Source organism: Hylobates moloch, unplaced genomic scaffold, assembly GCF_009828535.3.
Source record: "Hylobates moloch isolate HMO894 unplaced genomic scaffold, HMol_V3 SCAFFOLD_2, whole genome shotgun sequence".
Classification (NCBI taxonomy): Eukaryota; Metazoa; Chordata; class Mammalia; order Primates; family Hylobatidae; genus Hylobates; species Hylobates moloch.
Window position 1 is genome coordinate 160,190,142 of NW_026652277.1, and position 17,991 is coordinate 160,208,132.

The following is a 17,991-nucleotide window of genomic DNA, read 5'->3' on the forward strand; positions in this document are numbered from 1 at the left end:
CCGGAGGGATGTGAGGTGGGGATTGCCAGGGCTTGGCCTTGTGCTTCTGCCAGAATCCCTACAATCTTTCAAGTTGTTTTTTCCATGTGGCTCTTGCTCCAAGTTCCTCTCTTTGTCCCTTCAGGCCTAGACATGGTAACAGAAACACTTTTGCCTTCCTAAACCCTTCTATCTTTGTAAATTGATCTGTCCCAGATTTGGTTCCAAAGAAGCAGACTCCAAGATGGAGATTTGTGGGCATGAGGTTTATTAGGGAGTGCTCTCAGGATCCAAACCTGCAGGAAGGAAGGGGAGGGAGAAAAGTAGGGCAGAGGAAGAGGCTGGGTAAGCCCAAAGTGACTGGGAGCCTGAAGCTGGGATGCACCTTCAGAGGTAGATGCACCTCTCTGTGGGATGCTTCACAGAGGCAAAGGGTAAGGCCTTTATAGTCTTGGGCTGACAAGTTATTGGATGCAGGCTGTCCCTGGAAGAGAGCATGAAGTTGGGTGAGGTGACTGTCTTCAGCCTATGGGGACTAGATCCTTCAGTCCCGATGCGAAATTTGAGATGTGCAGTTTCCATGACAGATCAGCTCTTGTGCTTCATGGATCCACTTCTTTCTGCATGTTAAGGAGAAGCTCCTCTAGGATCACAGTTGGCTTCTTTTCCTGGGGAAATCTTCCTGTTTTATTTACAGTCTAGATTTCCTGTCTCTTTTTGGTACCTCCGCTGGTCTACTTGGCTGCTGGAATGACCTAGCTAGCTTCTCACTCCTGAGAAGACCCATCACTATGCCTTTGTTAGGTGGAGGCTGTTGCATTTATCCATCTATTATTAAAAAATGGGCAAGGGAATTCTAAGGGACACCCAGGCAAGTTAGCTGGGGGCCTCTCTGTGGCCTTGTGTCAGCAGTCCCAGCTCCTTCTCAAGAATGGGATTGATTAATGCTCATGGTACGGTGATTCCTCTTCTTGCTTGGTAATCTCTTGGCATGAGGAGCCTGATGCTTCCAAGTGGCAGCCTTAACCTCATGTTCAATTGAATGCTTGTTGTATTCCCTGATGGAAGCACATCTCCTTTGGGCACCAGGACCTCTAAACCCACAGAGCCTAGACACAAGTTCCCTAAGGAGTCAATTGTATTGATGGTAAGTGAGGCTATTGCTGCGTCCACTCCTTAACTCCCACATATTTTACCTCTTGGGGACACAGCATCATATAATGATTGTTTATTTAGCATGTATATTACACCCAGCAGAATCTGATGATGACATTACCTTGCAAGGATGGGGCACCATTCTCCTGGGTGTAAAACACATGCTAAATAAACCTCCAATGACATTACCTTGCAATGGTGTGGCCCCTCCACTATGCCTTCAACAGGCCTTTCCATCACTCTGTTAGTGTGGCAGCTTCTGGATGGTGCATGATGTGATGGGACTAGTAGAGCTTGTTCCAGCTGGGGCAAGCTGGAGCTTGTCCATTCACGCACCTCCTTTCTTGTAAAGTGGGTCACTTGGTTTGATGGGATGTTATGTGAGATGCCATGTTGGCGGATCACTAACTCTCTAAGCCTTTAGATGCTGGTGCCAGCTGAGGCCCTGCAGGCAAGAACAGTAAATCCAACCCAGAACCACGAATTAATTCATACCAAAATGAATCAATGACCTTTCCAGGGTAGAAGATATTCAAATTTCCACCATGTGGCTGGTTGATCTCAAGGGCTAATACCATAGCTGGGCAGGGATGAAGGTCATCCTTGGTTTCTGTTGCTGAAAGGTTGAACATTTTGTCAGCCTTGGTGGCTGGGTCAACATTGTGGAATGGGAGTGCATATTGCTGGATCCATGCATAGCCCCCACTCCTGCTACCAGGGCTATGCCATTCATGCACCGTTGTTTGAACATTGACATCTAATGACAGAGGCTGGCCAAAGTCAACTGGCCACATATTCTCTTGTGTCTATTGGTGATTTAGTGGGATGTTCTTTTGTAGTGGATGTTCCCTAGTGATCATTAACATGTAATAAAAGATCTCCACACCTCCTTCCTGTTTCCATAAATCCATTCACAGCTCTTTCACCCAGACTTGCTTCATCCTGATTTTCCAATCTTTCTTGATCAAATAGTTAAGCAATTTTCTTGTTCGTGAATCCATACATATTCTTATGTGGTGATGATATTGGGACTAAGAGAGGAAGGGAGGCAATGAGGAAGTAAGAAGAGAGGAAAGTTGAAATATTGGTTGGTCATTTTACAAGAACACTTGAACAATCAGAAAGCTGTGGCAGGTAAGAATTGCATATTCCCATTTAGTTTCTACTAATGCCTCTGAAGACTCTAAAGGCAAAATATTTTGTTTCAAATCTGAAATATTTGGCAGGACAGTAATGCTGATATTTAAGTTACTTCAAACAGGAATTATTTGATACATTTATGGATCATCTTTTCTAAAATTTCTAGCAAATTAAAAACTGGAAGATAAGAAACAGCTTTCAGAATGAGGCAAGTAATTCTAAATAAATGTATATGAACTCAAGAAAAAAATAATGCTTCTCTGTGGCATCTCCAAGATAAATAATAAAATAATGTGGTTTTTTTTTTGTAAAATACTAAAGCAGAGGAGGAGGAAGAAAGGGAGGTGCCCTGGGTATGTGCAAAACTTTCACTCATGCTAGGCACATCAATACCACCCCCCTTCAGCTCACATTTTAAAGGAAATAGGATACAGGGAATTACTATATCCTTCCCAGGTCCAAACATTTTGAAAAACTTGCCATTTTCTCCACAGTGGTTGCCCTGACGTTTTTAGTCTTTTCCAGTACGAATCATAGCTTCACCCCATTGTAAAGCAAACACTTTATATCTCCATTATATAAAGCTGTAATCCCCATTATAAAACAAAAACTCTATACAATAGAAATAAAACTTTAATGTCCTTTTGATCATTTATTACTTCACATTTTTAATAACTTTTGGTTGAATACTTCACAGAATGCTAGGCTCCGAGTATATCTGGATGAGCAACACAATGTGTCTGAGTCCAAATATAATAATGTATCATATTTGTAATGACACGAGAAGTAAATGGGCTCATGGAAGCAAATATCAGGGACACTTGTTCCAGTCTGGTGGGAGTATAAGAATGAAGTCACAGATTTGACATTTAAACTGAGACCTGGAAAGTATCTAGGATAAAGATTAGATAAAACTGTTAGCCATGGTGGATGAAAGCCAGGGAAGAAATAGTTGCAGAACTCTAACACAGGTTTGGAGAGTCATCAAGAACAGGTAACAAAAGGTATAGACACTATCCCAAGGCTAATAGGAAGTTACTGAAGGGTTTCAAGCACTTCTTCTTCCCTCCCTTCCTCTCTGCCTCCTTCTCTCCCTCATTCCCTTCATCCATTCTTTCTTTGTTTTTTTTTTTGCCTTTTTTAAAAAAAATGACACTGACTGCCTGCCCTATCAAAAATGGAAGAAGAGGGTAGCTTCAATAATATTTTTTATGATGGACTCTATAGAACTTGGCCACAAGAAATATTGAGTTAAGAAGTAAGAATAAGGTTAAAACCCAGGTTTTTCAATCCATCTATGAGAAGATAGTGATCTCACTGACAAATTTGCAGCAGAGAAGGTGAAGAAGGTTCCCTCTGTGTTCACTGATCACAAATATATATATTTTTTATATGATGGACTAAGATAAGAACTCTTTTGTTTACGTTTTTATCCTCAGAACCTAGTCACAGATCTCATTTCAAAAATCTTGAATCGCCTTGGAGCTTGTGATGGATAATTTTATGTGTCAATTTGACTGGGATTAAAGATGCCAAGATAGCTGGTAAGACACTATTTTTAAATGTATCTGTGAGGGCTGTTTCAGGGAGAGATTAGCATTTGAATCAGTATGCTGTGTAAAGAAGATCCACCTTCACCAATGTGGAAGGACATCATTCAATCTGTTCACAGCCCAGATAGAACAACAACAACAACAAAAAAAATGGAGGATGGGCTAGTTTGCACCCTCTCTCTCCTTGAGCAGGGAGATACTTGCATTACACCTTAATGACCACTAGAGAATATGCACTTCAAAAGAATATCCCCACTAAATCACCAATAGACACAGAAGAATAATTTGGCCAGTTGACATTGACCAGCCTCTGTTATTAGATGCCAGTGTTCAAACAACAGTTCATGAATGGCATAGCCCTGGCAGTAGGAGTGGAGGCTGTGCATGGATTTAGCAATATTCACTCCCACTACTCAACAGTGACACAGATACTGGTGCTGACAAATATTCTTTCTAGCAACAGAGGCCAGTGAGGACACTCATCCCCACTCAGGTATGGTATTAATCCTTTAGGCCAACCAGCTACATGGTGGAAAGCTGGCTACATTGAATATTTTCTACCCTGGAAAGGTAATTGATTCATTTTGGTGGGAAATGATTTATGTTTCATGATTCATGTGTTACTCTTCTTCTTCTGAGACACCAGTATCTCGTTCTCAGGCCTTTGGATTTAGCCTGGAGATTACACCATCTGACCCCACCCCTTCAGACTCTGATTAGGACTTATACCATTGACTCCCCTGACTCTCAGGCTTTTAGACTCAAAATGAATTACATCACCAAATTTCCTGGTTCTTTAGTTTGCAAATGGCAGATCACGGGGCTTCTTAGCCTCTATAATTGCATGAGCCAGTTCCCATAATAAACAAACAAATATATATCTCTCCGTATAGCTTATTGGTTCTGTTTCTCTGAGAACCCTGACTAATAAGTCTAATTTTCAAGTGATGGCAGGCAGTAATGGTTTTTCATGCACCAAATCCATTCAGTTGATAATTTATTTTCCCACACAAGTTTAGGTTAACCTAAAGGAAAAAAAAAAACAAAAAACACAAGAATCAAATAAACACTACACTGGATCCACACCAGCCCTATAAAACTAAATGACTTCCTTTAATTTTGACGTGCTCCAAGATTCAGTCCTGGATATTATTCTCCTAATTATCTACACTCATATCAATCTGATCCAATTCCATGGCTTTAAATACTATCTACATTTTGACAACTCCTAAATGCATGTATCTAGCTCCAATTTCTCTGCTGAATCCCAGATTTATATATTCTCCCTAACCAGTATCTCTACATTGATGTTTGGTAGACATCTTAAACTTAACATATACAAAACTGAACTATCTTTTCCTGCTGTTACAGAATACCTGAGACTGGGTTATTTACAATGAACAGAAATGTATTGGCTTACAGTTCTGCAGGCTTGGAAGTCCAAGACTGAGGGTTTAGCATCTGGTGAGGGCTTTCTTGCTGCACCATCCCATTGCAGGAGGCAAAAAGGCAAAAGATGACCCATTCCTGAAAGCCTTTTTATCAAGGCATTAAATCCACCTCTTAAATATCTCACCTCTTCATACCATTACTATAGCAATTAAATTTCAACATGAATTTTGGAAGCGACATTCAAACCATAGCACCTACTCTATCTGAAGTCTGCTCCATCTCTAGCCATCCACTTTCTTAGGACAAAAATTTCCACATCCCATATTCAATCACCTCAAAACCTGTTGGCTCTGCCTTCAGAAAATATCCAGACTCTATTTCCCACTACCTCTTGTGCTATTACCCTGGTCTGAGCCACCATCCTATCTCACTTGGATTCCTGAAATTGCTTTCCAATGAGTCTCCTCATTTTCCTCCTGCACCCTACAGTTCATGCTCAACAGGGCAATTCCTTTTGAAAACAGAAGTCATGTTAGTCATATCACTCCTCTGTTTGAAACCCATCAATGATTTCTAACTCATTCAAAGTAGAAACCTAAGAGGTTCCATATGATCAGATATACAGCTGGATAACTTCCTGACCTACTTCAAGCCTTTGCTCAAACATGAATTTTTCAGTGAATCCTTCATCGACAGTTCCATTTAAAATTGTCACTCCTCTTCCTCAGACACTTCAGATCAGAGATCACCACTCCCCAACCCCCACCTTTGTTCTACAATTTGTTATTTTTGATAGCACTTATCTCCCACAAAAATGAACCCTGAGTTAGGGTTCTCAGAGAAACAGAACCAATAGGCTATATGGAGACAAGAACTACATAATTCACTTGCACATTATGTTCATTGTGTATTGTCTTTCTTCTGTCACTAAAATATAAACTCCATGAGAGCAGGGATCTTTGTATGTTTTGTTTTTTGATATATTGTAAGAACTTCAAACAGTTCTGATAGGTAACAGGTGTTCAAAAATGTCTGTTGAATGAAATCACGAATGCCTTCTTTCTTTTAACGAGGTTCTGTGGCTAGTGGTATACTATATTACTGTTCACAAAAATTCAGTGTCTCCTCACCATCTAAAGAACATAGTCATCACCAAATGACTTTTTTTATCTAATAAAATGTAAGTGGGAAGAAATTTGTGTTGTATGTGTTCAGAAGCTTTAAGGACCAGCATGCGATTTAGCACACTCTCTTTTCCCTACCCCTGCATTGTGGAAGCATGTGTGGAGGTGGGGCCTCCACCATCCTGAATTCCTGAGGGCCTGTGATGAGGAGAATCATCTTGCCAAACTATGATGGACATGTAGCTTAATGACAAATGAAATTTGATATTATGGCCTATCCTGTCTAATATAGAATCAAATTCTGGGGTCTTCATACTCAAGTTAAGTATCATCAGGTGATTGGAATTAATTGCACTTTATGAACATTTATGTTTATCATGCTCTCCAATTAAAGTAGAATATCTGAGAGTCACAATTAGGCCTTTCAGGTGTAATGTAGGAAAGAGAAGGCATTATATGGTTTCATTGTCTCTTGAAACATCAAGATATAGGGAGTCTCCATGATGCTAGAGGAACTGCAGTGATGGTTGTCTTCCCAAGGTAGCATGCACACAGCAATTAGGAAAAAGGTGAATCAGGTGGGAGAGTCACAGTGTAAGTGAACCTTGCCTAGATGTGGATCCATGTATCATCGGGTCAATTCAAGTCTCTTCTCAATGACACTTTTAACCTCTTTGTAGAGTATCATTCACCTGTCCATGTTTCCCACCATAGATATAAAAGAGGGACACTGAGTCTACAAAAAGACACAAATGGCTAGTGTCTTCATTTCTTTGAAGGCAATGTAGAGGTTCTTAAAGACCAGAAAAAGTTCAGCTCAGTAAGCTCAGCCCCAGGGAAACCATTTGGGTCTGGATGGCTGGAGCTTCAGACCAATTGCCTCTAACTGTGGGCAACACTATCTAATTATCCTAATGATTGGTGCAAATGTTTTAATTTTTAATGCATGCTGTGAGGTGAAAAATTCAGCAATCATGCAATATGATAAGTGGTTGAAAAATATAAATTGCCATGGAAGCCACAGGAGGGTCAACCCATCTATACTTCCTGGTCTCATTAGAAAATTAAAGATCCAGATTCCTGTCAGAATCCAGCCATAATGTAACCACAGGTTGCATCTTGGGAATCCACAGCCATAATGCTTTGGGAAATCTTGTCAAAACCATTGCTTAATTTTTTAACCCAAAATTCTTGATGATAGAATGTGACCAGTATTCTAATAAAAAAGTATTCCAGAAATTTAATACAGTGTTTCTATACAGAAAGAAGAAATTGTCCAAGATTCAGAGGAGAGGGCCAGTGTCCAGAAATATTCTCACCTGTAGTCCCAGCTACTCGGAGAGGCTGAGGCAGGAGAATGGCGTGAACCCAGGAGGTGGAGCTTGCAGTGAGCCAAGATTGTGCCACTGCACTCCAGCCTGGGCGACAGAGCGAGACTCCGTCTCAAAAAAAAAAAAAAAAAAAGAAGACTATAACATTATCAGCAGCCATGCCCTTCCATTTCTGCCCATGGATGTCAGATGGACATTCACTGTGCCATCCAGCTGTTAGGGGATCCTTCCCCTTGCCACTTCTGCAAAGGTCCAGGGAATGCCCAGGGCCAGAGACATTGGAGTCATTGTGAGAAAGGGGAAAGGGATGCACACCCAAGTTAACTTCTCTGCTCACCTCAAGCTTGGCCTGAGAGATGCAGCCGGCACTGTTACCGATTAAAGAGAAGCAAACCCCCAGTGGGCACAGGTTTCTGTCACACTCTTCTGACCAGGCATTTCTAATTGCTTAGTGTGGGTGAGAATGGGGATTCCCCAGAGCAGCTCCCAATTAGGCACTGTCCCAACCATTCTCCCATCATTGATCCAACATTTGTGAAATGTTATTGGATAATTGCAACATTACTAAAATGCAAAGACTTTGGAGCACATGTTTCTGCCTCAAGGTTAAACAACAGGTTTGGGAAGGGTTATAGGTCAATAACCAATATGGTTTGGTTCTGTGTCTTCACCCAAATCTCACCTCTAATTGTAATTCCCATGTGTCAAGGGAGGGACTTGGTGGTAGGTGATTGGATCATGGGGCAGTTTCCCTCATGCTATTCTCATGATCGAATTCATAGTTTAATAACTGTGAGGCTCTTCCACTTCACTCTTCTCATCACAGCCCCTCCCATCATAGGCCTGGAAGCCAAGGAGGCAAAAATTGTTATGTGGGCTGGGTCCAGGACCCTGCTGCTCTGTGCAACCTCAAAACTTGGTGCCCTGTATCCCAGCCTCTCCAGCTCGAAGTATTGCTAACAGGGGCAAACATACAGCTCAAGTTGTTACTTCAGAGGGTGCAAGCCCCAGACCTTGATGGGTTCTACATGGTGTTGGGCCTGTGGATGTGCAGAAGACAAGAGTCGAACTTTGGGAGTCTCTGCCTAGATTTCAGAGGATGTATGGAAATGCCTGGATGTCCAGGCAGAATTCTGCTACAGGGGTGGAGCTGCCTAAGGCTGTGGGAGCCCACCCCTTGAATCAGTGTGCCCAAGAAGTGAGACGTGGAGTAAAAGGAGATTTTGGAGCTTTAAGATTTAATGAATGTCCCACTGGGTTTTGGACATGTGTAAGGCCTATGACCCCTTTGTTTTGGTCAATTTCTCCCACTTGGAACAGGAACATTTACCCAATGTCTGTACTCCTATTGTATCTTGGAAGTAACTAGCTTGTTTTTTATTTTACAGGCTCACAGGCAGAAGGGACTTGCCTTGTCTCAGATGAGACTTTGGACTTGGACTTCTGAGTTAATGCTGGAATGATTTAACCTTTGGGGGACTGTTGGGAAAGCATAATTGGTATTGAAATGTGAAAAGGACATGAGATTTGGGAGAGGCCAGGGGTTCAATAATATATCTTGGCTCTGTATCCCCACCCAAATCTCATCTCAAATTGTAACCCCCATGTGTCAAGGGAGGGGAACTGGTGGGGAGGTGATTGCATCATGGGGGCAGTTTCCCCCATGTTCTTCTTGTAATAGAATTATCATACGATCTGGTTGTTTGATAAATGTGTGGCTCTTCCCCTTTGCTCTTCTCTGTCCCCTGTCAGCTTTTGAAGAGGTGCCTGCTCCCCTGTCACCTTCAGCCATGATTGTAAGTTTCCTGAGGCCTCCCCAGCCATGCAGAACTATGAGTCAGTTAAACCTCCTTTCTTTATAAATTACTCAGTCTCAGAGAGCGTGTTTATGGCAGTGTGAAGACAGGCTAATACAATGACTCACCTATAATCCATGTAAGAATTGAGCAAAGGGCACACCTGTATTTTAAGGGTAATATATCGTGGTTCCCAGGGGCTGTGAGCATGGAGAAATAAGTGACCTCCCTAAAACAAGGTAAAATTGGGGTGGGTCACCTTAGGACACACCATTTTTTCTCACCACAATCCTGGTTATGAAGTAATGTAACAACCTCAAATTGACTGGCATCTTCAACATCCCAATGGGGTTATTTTCTATAAGCCTCACTTCCAGCATCTGAAAACATACATTGTCTGGGGCATAGGGAAGGGCAGCAACATGTTTGCCTCTTGCTAGAGCCAGGGCTCACTGAGCATGGAGCATGGCCACACATCTCTGGACTCTAACCCCAGAGCTTATGCTAGATATATAAGCACACTGCTCAGGGAAACAAAAAAAGTGAAACTAAAGCTTTGTGTCTAAATCTACCTGGGATTTAGACTATACAGTAATCACTTCTAGAGCTACTTTTTTTGTTTTGTTATGTGTTTTTTTGAGACATTTTTCTGTCATTAAGGCTGAAGTGTAGTGGTGCGATCTTGACGCTGCAACGTCTGTCTCCCAAATTTAAGTGATTCTCGGGCCTCAGCCTCCTGAGAAGCTGGGATTACTGGCATGTGCCACCACACCCTGCTAATTTTTGTATTTTTAGTAGAAATGGGGTTTTGCCATGTTTGCCAGGCTGCTGTCTGAAAGATTCTCCCTGGGGCTTGAAAGCTTAAAGGGATGAGTAACTCCTCCCCTCTCAAGTCCAGTCCCAAGGCACAAGGTGACTTGAGCCAGCAGTGTTCATCAGCAAGATAACAGAAGCAGGAAGAGAGCCAGGTGGAAGACACCTACCCTGGCCGGAAGACACGTACCCCTGAAGAGCAAGAAAGAGGCCATCCGGGTACTATGTAGCAGTGATGTCAGACTAGGACACTTCCTATTTCCAGGAGACCATAAAACCCCTGCCCCATCCTCATTTGATGCTGACGCCATTTTAGGCCTTAGCCTACCTGTACCCAGGTGCTCATTAAAACAGCATGTTGCTCCACATCACCTCATGTTGTCTGTTGGCGTGCTCTCGGGGTTCGAACTGATACAATCTAGTTGCTGAAATCTGGTGCCGAAATCCAGGAGGGTCTTATGTCTGCATTCTCTGTGGACCTACCCCTCCACCCCAGAGAGCAGGCCACAGCAGCCAGACAAAGGAAGCTCCTCAGCCTCCAGTGGCCTCTCTGTGCATGCACATCAGTCACTGATCTCACCTACTCGTAAATTTCCCGGGAGCCCAGTTAACAGGGGAGAATCTGCACAGCCTCTCTTGGTTTCTCCTGTCCAAAAATTCAACATTGGCGCAAGAAGGCTCCGGCGTATGCCAGGCACTCACTGATCATCTGGTCTTAGGGGGACGCCTCTAAGCCATTTGATCCCGTTTCGGTAACAAAAAAGGCAGCAGTGACGATTGCTCCTTTTATCATCTCCCTCTGGCCGTCCAGGACTGTCTCATTTTTCCCTGTTCTCCCAAGCCTACCTTCCGTTATGGGAAACTCCCGGTCCTCCATTCCAAAAAAACAGCCCTCTAGGCTGCCTCCTAAAAAAATTGCAAACCTTAGTCCTCAGGCAAAATATCCGCTCTAAGTGCCTTGTCTTTTTTGCAATTCTCTCTGGCCACAGTGGGTCCAAATGGGCCACAAATGGAACATTCAACTTTACAATTTTAACTGACTGAAGCAATTATTGCTGACGAATGGAGCAATGGGGAGAAATTCCTTATGTCCAGGCCTTTTTGCCCTCAGATCACAACCCGACCTCTGCAATTCTCGCTCCCCCGTTCAAATCCTTCTCCTCCATTCTCTCCACCCTGATGACCTTTCTCCTCCCAACCCTACCTCTTTTTCCTCATTAGATCCAGCAGACTGCTGTCCACCCCTGCCAGCCCCCACCTCTCCCTCTCAACTGTCTTCTTTACCCCCATAAGCCTCCTCTTTATTTTCTCATCTGCGATCTTCTTAGCCGCCATCTTCCCAGCTGCCATCTTCCCAGTCAGTTGTAGCCACTTCTTTTCCTACACTGTCCCCTCCTCAGGACAATTTTAGTATTGCTTGCACCCATTCTCCTCCCCCACCGCCCTCTCCTGAGGCTTGTAAACCCATCCCGCCATTTTACACCTCTATCTATTCTCCACTGCCTGTTAACTCAAACCCCCTTCTCCCTTCAAACCCTCAGCAGGAACCACTTCCAGGTTCTTTCTTCTCTCCCACCCGTACTCAAGCGCCATCTTTGGCCCATGCCCCACCCTTACTTCAGCGCCTGTGCTAGAGTGCCCCCTTCAGGAAGTAGCAGGAACTGAAAGTATTGTTAGAGTTCATGTTCCCTTCCCCCTCACTGATCTCTCTCAAATTAACAGAAGACTTGGCTCATTTCCAGAAGACCCTACCTCTTATATTAGGGAGTTTCAGTACCTTACCCAGTCTTATGAACTAACTTGGCATGACCTCTACATTATCCTCTCTTCCACCCTCTCCCCAGAAGATGGGGACTGTATCTGGACCCTAACTCAGGTGCATGCTGATACAATTCATCACCAAGCTCCTGCCCAGCCTACTGGTGCAGAGGCAGTCCCTAACCAGGACCATTACTGGGATTATCAAGACGGGGACCCTGGATGCCACCATCAAGACCACATGATTATGTGTCTCCTTGCAGGACTCAAAAAGGATGCCCATAAAGCAGTGAACTATGAAAAACTTTCAGAAATCACCCAAGGTCCTGACAAAAACCCAGCCTTCTTCTCCTTCATTTAACTGAAGCCATGAGAAAGTATACCAACCTAGACCCAGCCAGCCCAGAAGGAATCAGTATCTTAAACCTGCAGTTCATCTCCCAATCTACCCTCAATATTCAGTGCAAGCTTCAGAATCTTGACGACGGTCCTCAAACCCCACAACAGGACCTTCTTAATTTAGCCTCCAAAGTCTTTAACAATCATGATGAGGAAAGTAAAAGGCAAAAACAGGCAGAGTTTCAAATGCTTGCCTCTGCCATCAGGGGCTCTGCAGGTCCAGAGGGCTGCAGCTCCACACAGAAGCCTCTTAGCAATCCATCTCCACCTGGCGCCTGTTTCAAGTGCGGCAATGAAGGCCACTGGTCCAGACAATGCCCAAACCCAGGTAAGCCCACCAGGCCATGCCCCCTCTGAGGAGGACCCCACTGGAAGTCAGACTGTGAGTGGCCCCTGCAAGGACTGCCCCCATCCCTTCCTAAGTTGGCCAAAACCTCCTAATCGGATCTCATTGGCTTTGCTGCTGAAGACTGATGGTGCCCTGGAACAGATGCACTGGCAACTACCATCGCTTCATCTGAGCCAAGGGGAACACTGATGGTGGTAGGTAGGCCAGTATTTTTTTTTTAATTAATATCAGGGCAACCTACTGTACTTTACCTAATTTTTCAGGACCCACCGAGTCCTCCCAGGTCTCTTTTGTAGGACTTGATGGACAAGTCTCCAAACCCCGAGCCAACCCTCCACTTTTCTTCTCCCTGCACACCTTTTCCTTCACTCACTCTTTCTTAGTCCTGCCTTCATGCCCAACTCCACTCCTAGGCAGAGACATCCTTTCAAAACTCCACACTACTCTCCACTTCCACATTCCCCATAGTACCCAATGCATCTACCCAGTCCCCTCCACTACTTCTAACTTCCTTCTACTCCTCCAACCTTCCACCCTAAACCATGCAACTTTTCCTTATTCCCCATCCGTAGTTAACCCCACTGTTTAGGATACTTCACACCCTCAGTCGCAGAACACCACACCCCCTTCCGCATTATTGTTAAATAGCCCACCTAGTTCCTGTCACAGAAGCAGTATCCCATCCCCCAAGCAGCTCTCATATGCCTAAAGCCTATCATTTCTTGCCTCCTCGCCAGTCACCTACTCTGCCCAACAAACTCCCCTTTTAACACACCAGTTCTAACTGTTAAAAAGCTGGATGGAACTTATCGCTTAGTGCAGGACCTCAGGCTCATTAACCAAGCTGTACTCCCGGTATGTCCAGTAGTTCCTAACCCATATACTTTACTTTCCACAATTCCCTTCAATACCACCCCTTTTTCTGTTCTAAACCTAAAGGATGCTTTTTTTTCACAATTCCTTTACAACCTGATTCCCAAAACCTATTTGCCTTTACATAGGAAAACCCCGACACCCAACTTTCACGTCAGTCAGCTCACCTGGTGTGTACTACCTCAAGGTTTCAGAGACAGCCGCCACCTTTTTGGAGAGACCCTTGCTCACAACCTCTGTACTTTATCCCTAAAACAGTCCACTGTCCCTCAATGTGTTAATGATCTGCTCCTGTGTAACCCCTCTCCAAGAGACTGCAACGCCCATACTATCTCTCTCTTTTAAACTTTTTGGCAGAACGGGGGTATTGGGTCTCCCCTAAGAAAGCACAAATATGCACCCCCTCAGTCACCTATCTAGGCCTAGCTCTTACCCGGTGAACCCAAGGGCTCACAACCAACCACATATCCCTCCTCCAGTCCCTCCTGCCTCCACAAACTAAGCAAGAAATTATCTCTTTTCTAGGACTAGTGGGATATTTTAGGCCCTGGGTTCCCTCCTTCACTCTACTTGCCAAACCGTTATACCAAGCCACTAAAGGCCCTCTCGATGAGCCTTCAAACCGTGCACAGCCTATTACCCAACCTTTCCGTCTACTCCAGAAGGCTCTCACCTCAGCTCCTGTCCTCACTCTCCCAGACCTCACCAAACTTTTCTCCCTCTAGACTGACAAATGGCGTGGAATTGCACTAGGTGTTCTAACCCAGTTTAAGCGACCCACCCTCCAGGTTGTTGCCTACCTTTCTAAACAGCTTGAAGCCACAGTTCTCGGATGGCCTGCCTGACTCTGAGCATTGGCACATTGGCGGTAGCTGCAGTCCTCACCCTTGAAAGCCTAAAACTATCTCTCTATGCCAACCTAACAGTTTATTCAACCCATAACATCAAAGACACGCTAGCTCACTGCAGTGTACTGTCTCATCTCTGCCCCACAGCTCCTCCAATTGTATGCTCTATTCATAGAAACTTCCCACATCACCATGCTAACCAGCTCCCATCTAAACCCGGCCACACTCTGTCCCTGTCCTTTTTCTCTTGTCCTTACTCCTCAGAAGAAAAGCAGGACTTCTGAGCCCAAAACCTTCAAAAGCAAGGACCATGGCATGTCAAGGAAGGGTGCTTTGTTCTTCCTCACTCTCAAACAATCTATCGTCTAAAGCCCCCACAACTTTTTCCATGTCGGGTACAAACCTCTCTTGCAACTTCTCCACCCTGTCCTCACTTGTCCTCACCTTTCCAGCCTTGTTCGACAGATTACCCAGTCCTGCTCTATCTGCCACTCAGTATCGCTCCAGGGTTCCCTCTGACTGCCGCCTTTTCCTACCCACTAAGCCCAGGGCCAGGTACTGAGGCAAGATTGACAGGTAGACTTCACTCACATGCCGCCTGATAAACGGTTCCACTAACTTCTGGTCTTTGTACTTTCTCCGCGTGGGTAGAAGCATTCCCAACAACTTCAGAAGGTGCAAATGTCGTCACACAAACTCTCATCATGCATATAATTCCCCGTTTCAGACTCCCAACATCCATCCAGTCCGATAAAGAGCTCACCTTCATCAGCCAAATTACCCAAGGTGTCTCTACATTCTTAGGTTAAAATGGGTCTCCACACACCCTACAGGCCTCAATCTTCAAGTAAAGTTGAAAAAATTAACTCTGTCCTTAAAGCCCAACTTACCAAGTTGCTTCTAGAAACCCAGCTGTCTTGGACAAAAAAATCTCCCTTTCCCCCTCATGAGACTCCACACAACACCAAAAGAACCCTCTTTTTATAGTCCCTTTGAAATCTTGTGTGGCTGAACTTTTGTTTTAGGGCCTCCATCCTTACCAGACTCTGAGCCACTCGTGAATTACCTCCACTCCTTAATCCAGACACGGTCTTTCATTCATGAAGCAGCAGATGAGGCCATGCCATTCCCTGTCGACACATCCTTGTCCTCTCAACATAACTGTCTTGCAGGCACAGATGTGTTTATCTGCCAACCTGACCCTCACCAGTAGCTACAACCAAAGTGGACAGGCCCCTATACTGTGATACTCAGCATGCCAACTGCAGTGAGAGTCCAAGGACTCCCCCACTGGGTCCATCACACCAGGGTCAAGCTCACCCCCAAGGCTACTCCTTCCTCCAAAACATTAACAGTGGGCAACACCCTCGGAGTCCCTGTATGTAATAACCTACACAAAAATGATCCTTAAAGGCAGGAGGAAGCCTAAGATGGCAAGAGGACGAATGGCCTCTGCAACAGATCTTTGAATATTATGGTCCTGACACTTGGGCTGAGGATGGTTCATGGGGTTATTGCACTCCCATATATATGCTAAATAGAATAATTAGACTACAGGTAGTTCTAGAGATAATCACTAACCAAACCGCCTCAGCCCTGGAAATGCCCGCACAACACCAAAACCAAATGCATGCAGCAATTTATCAAAACAAGCTAGCACTACTCTGCTTATTAGCAGAAGAAGGTGGGGTGTGTGGTAAGTTTAATATCTCTAATTGCTGTCCTAACATAGACAATAATGGAAAAGCAGTTTTAGAAATTGCTTCAAACATCAGAAAAGTAGCCCATGTACCAGTCCAAACCTAGAAGGGATGGGACCCAACAAATCTTCTAAGAAGATGGTTCTCTAATTTAGGAGGATTTAAAACACTGGTAAGGACAGTAATCTTCATCACTGGGCTCGTCCTGTTTCTCCCATTGTTATCCCACTGATAATAAAAGCCATTAAAATTCTTGTTGAAACTACAGTTAACTGCCAGACAATCCAGACAATGCTCCTGTTACAATGACACAATGGATACCAACCCGTCTCTCAAGAATACCCACAAAATTAAATTTTTCTTTTTCCAAGATGCCCATACCACCCCCATGTCATGACTGAAGTAATTATTGAGAAAGTAGCCCCTTTTCCCTTTCTTCTATAACCAATAGACAGGAATGGAAAGATACTCCCCGGGGTCTGAAAGCTTAAAGGGATGAGTAACTCCTCCCTTCTCAGGCCCAGTCCCAAGGTGCAAGCCTACTTGAGCCAGCATCGTGATTCAGCAAGATAGCAGAAGCAGGAAGAGAGCCGCCAGGAAGACACCTACCCTGGCTGGAAGACACGTACCCCTGAAGATCGAGAAAGAAGCCGTCTGGGTACTACGTAGCAGTTTTGTCAGACTGAGACACTTCCTGTTTCCAGGAGACCATAAAACTCCTGTCCCACCCTCATTTGGTGCTGATACCATTTTAGTCCTCAGCCTGTCTGCACCCAGGTGCTCATTAAAAGAGCCTTGTGTTGTCTGTTGGTGCACTCTAGGGGTTCGTACCTATACAAGAACCTTACAGTCTCAAACTCCTGGCTTCAAGTGATCTGTCGCCTTCACCTCCAAAAGTTCTGGGATTATAGGTATGAGCCACCGCACCCAACCTAGAGCTACTTTTGAATTCATCCAGCCTTATAATCACTTCAAGAGGTGTCTAGGGAGATCTCCCTTTACTCCTTTTCTTGCATTCATTTCTAGACTGTAGAACATTTTTCTCATACATATACAGTAGCTGATGGGGAATTTCTGAAGCTTCAAGATACACTCTTCTCACACCATGTTTTTTATTTTAAAAGAACATACTTACTCAAGTGTTATTTGTTAAAAATACTTTATTGAAATCTTCTATTTGCTTTATAGGACTTTGTACATATTCTGTCAGGGAGAGAGTTCTCCAGTGTTCTCCAGTGCCCCTAAGAGACATATCTATGGGTAAATGTAGAAGAATCTGTGGTAACTGTCATTCTGCCTTGTCTGAGGGTCATCTGTAAGACAGGGTGCTGAGAGAAAAGTACTACACATGCACACACACGCCACACACACAGGGTGATTTAAGGATAATAACAGCCTTTTAGTATGTAATCCCACTTCTAAATTCAAAGCATATGGTTAAGTTCTGATTTTTAAACAATAGCCAATTTGTGTGCTTGTTGTGAGCAAAACTGGTTTGACTTAACTTGACTTTTCCCGGCTGAAAACTTCTCAGTTGCTGCCATCAATGGAAAACAGATTAAGAGACAAATTTCAAATGAACCCTTGATGCCCTTTCTTGAAAGGAGGAAAACAGAAGGGGAATGCTCTGCTGGGGCTGATTTCTGTGAGGCTTGCTGTCAGCACCACAGTCCTTATCCCTCTGCATTTATTTAACTAGCACTGGAAATGTGCTGGGTTGTGAAAATGTGATCAAGCCCACCCCATGAATATTTCAAGGTCACATCATTTACTGGAACACA

At 44.1% G+C, this 17,991-nt stretch overlaps 1 long non-coding RNA gene across 1 annotated transcript in view; it reads right to left on the reverse strand.

Annotated features, from left to right (window-relative positions):
• Positions 1–233: 233 nt before the first annotated feature.
• LOC116476250 (uncharacterized) overlaps positions 234–17,991 on the reverse strand; it is a 101,734-nt gene continuing 83,976 nt past the window's right edge. Inside the window, exon 3 of the long non-coding RNA XR_004250176.2 lies at positions 234–2,165. This is a non-coding gene — a long non-coding RNA (uncharacterized LOC116476250). The remainder of the gene's footprint in view (positions 2,166–17,991) is intronic.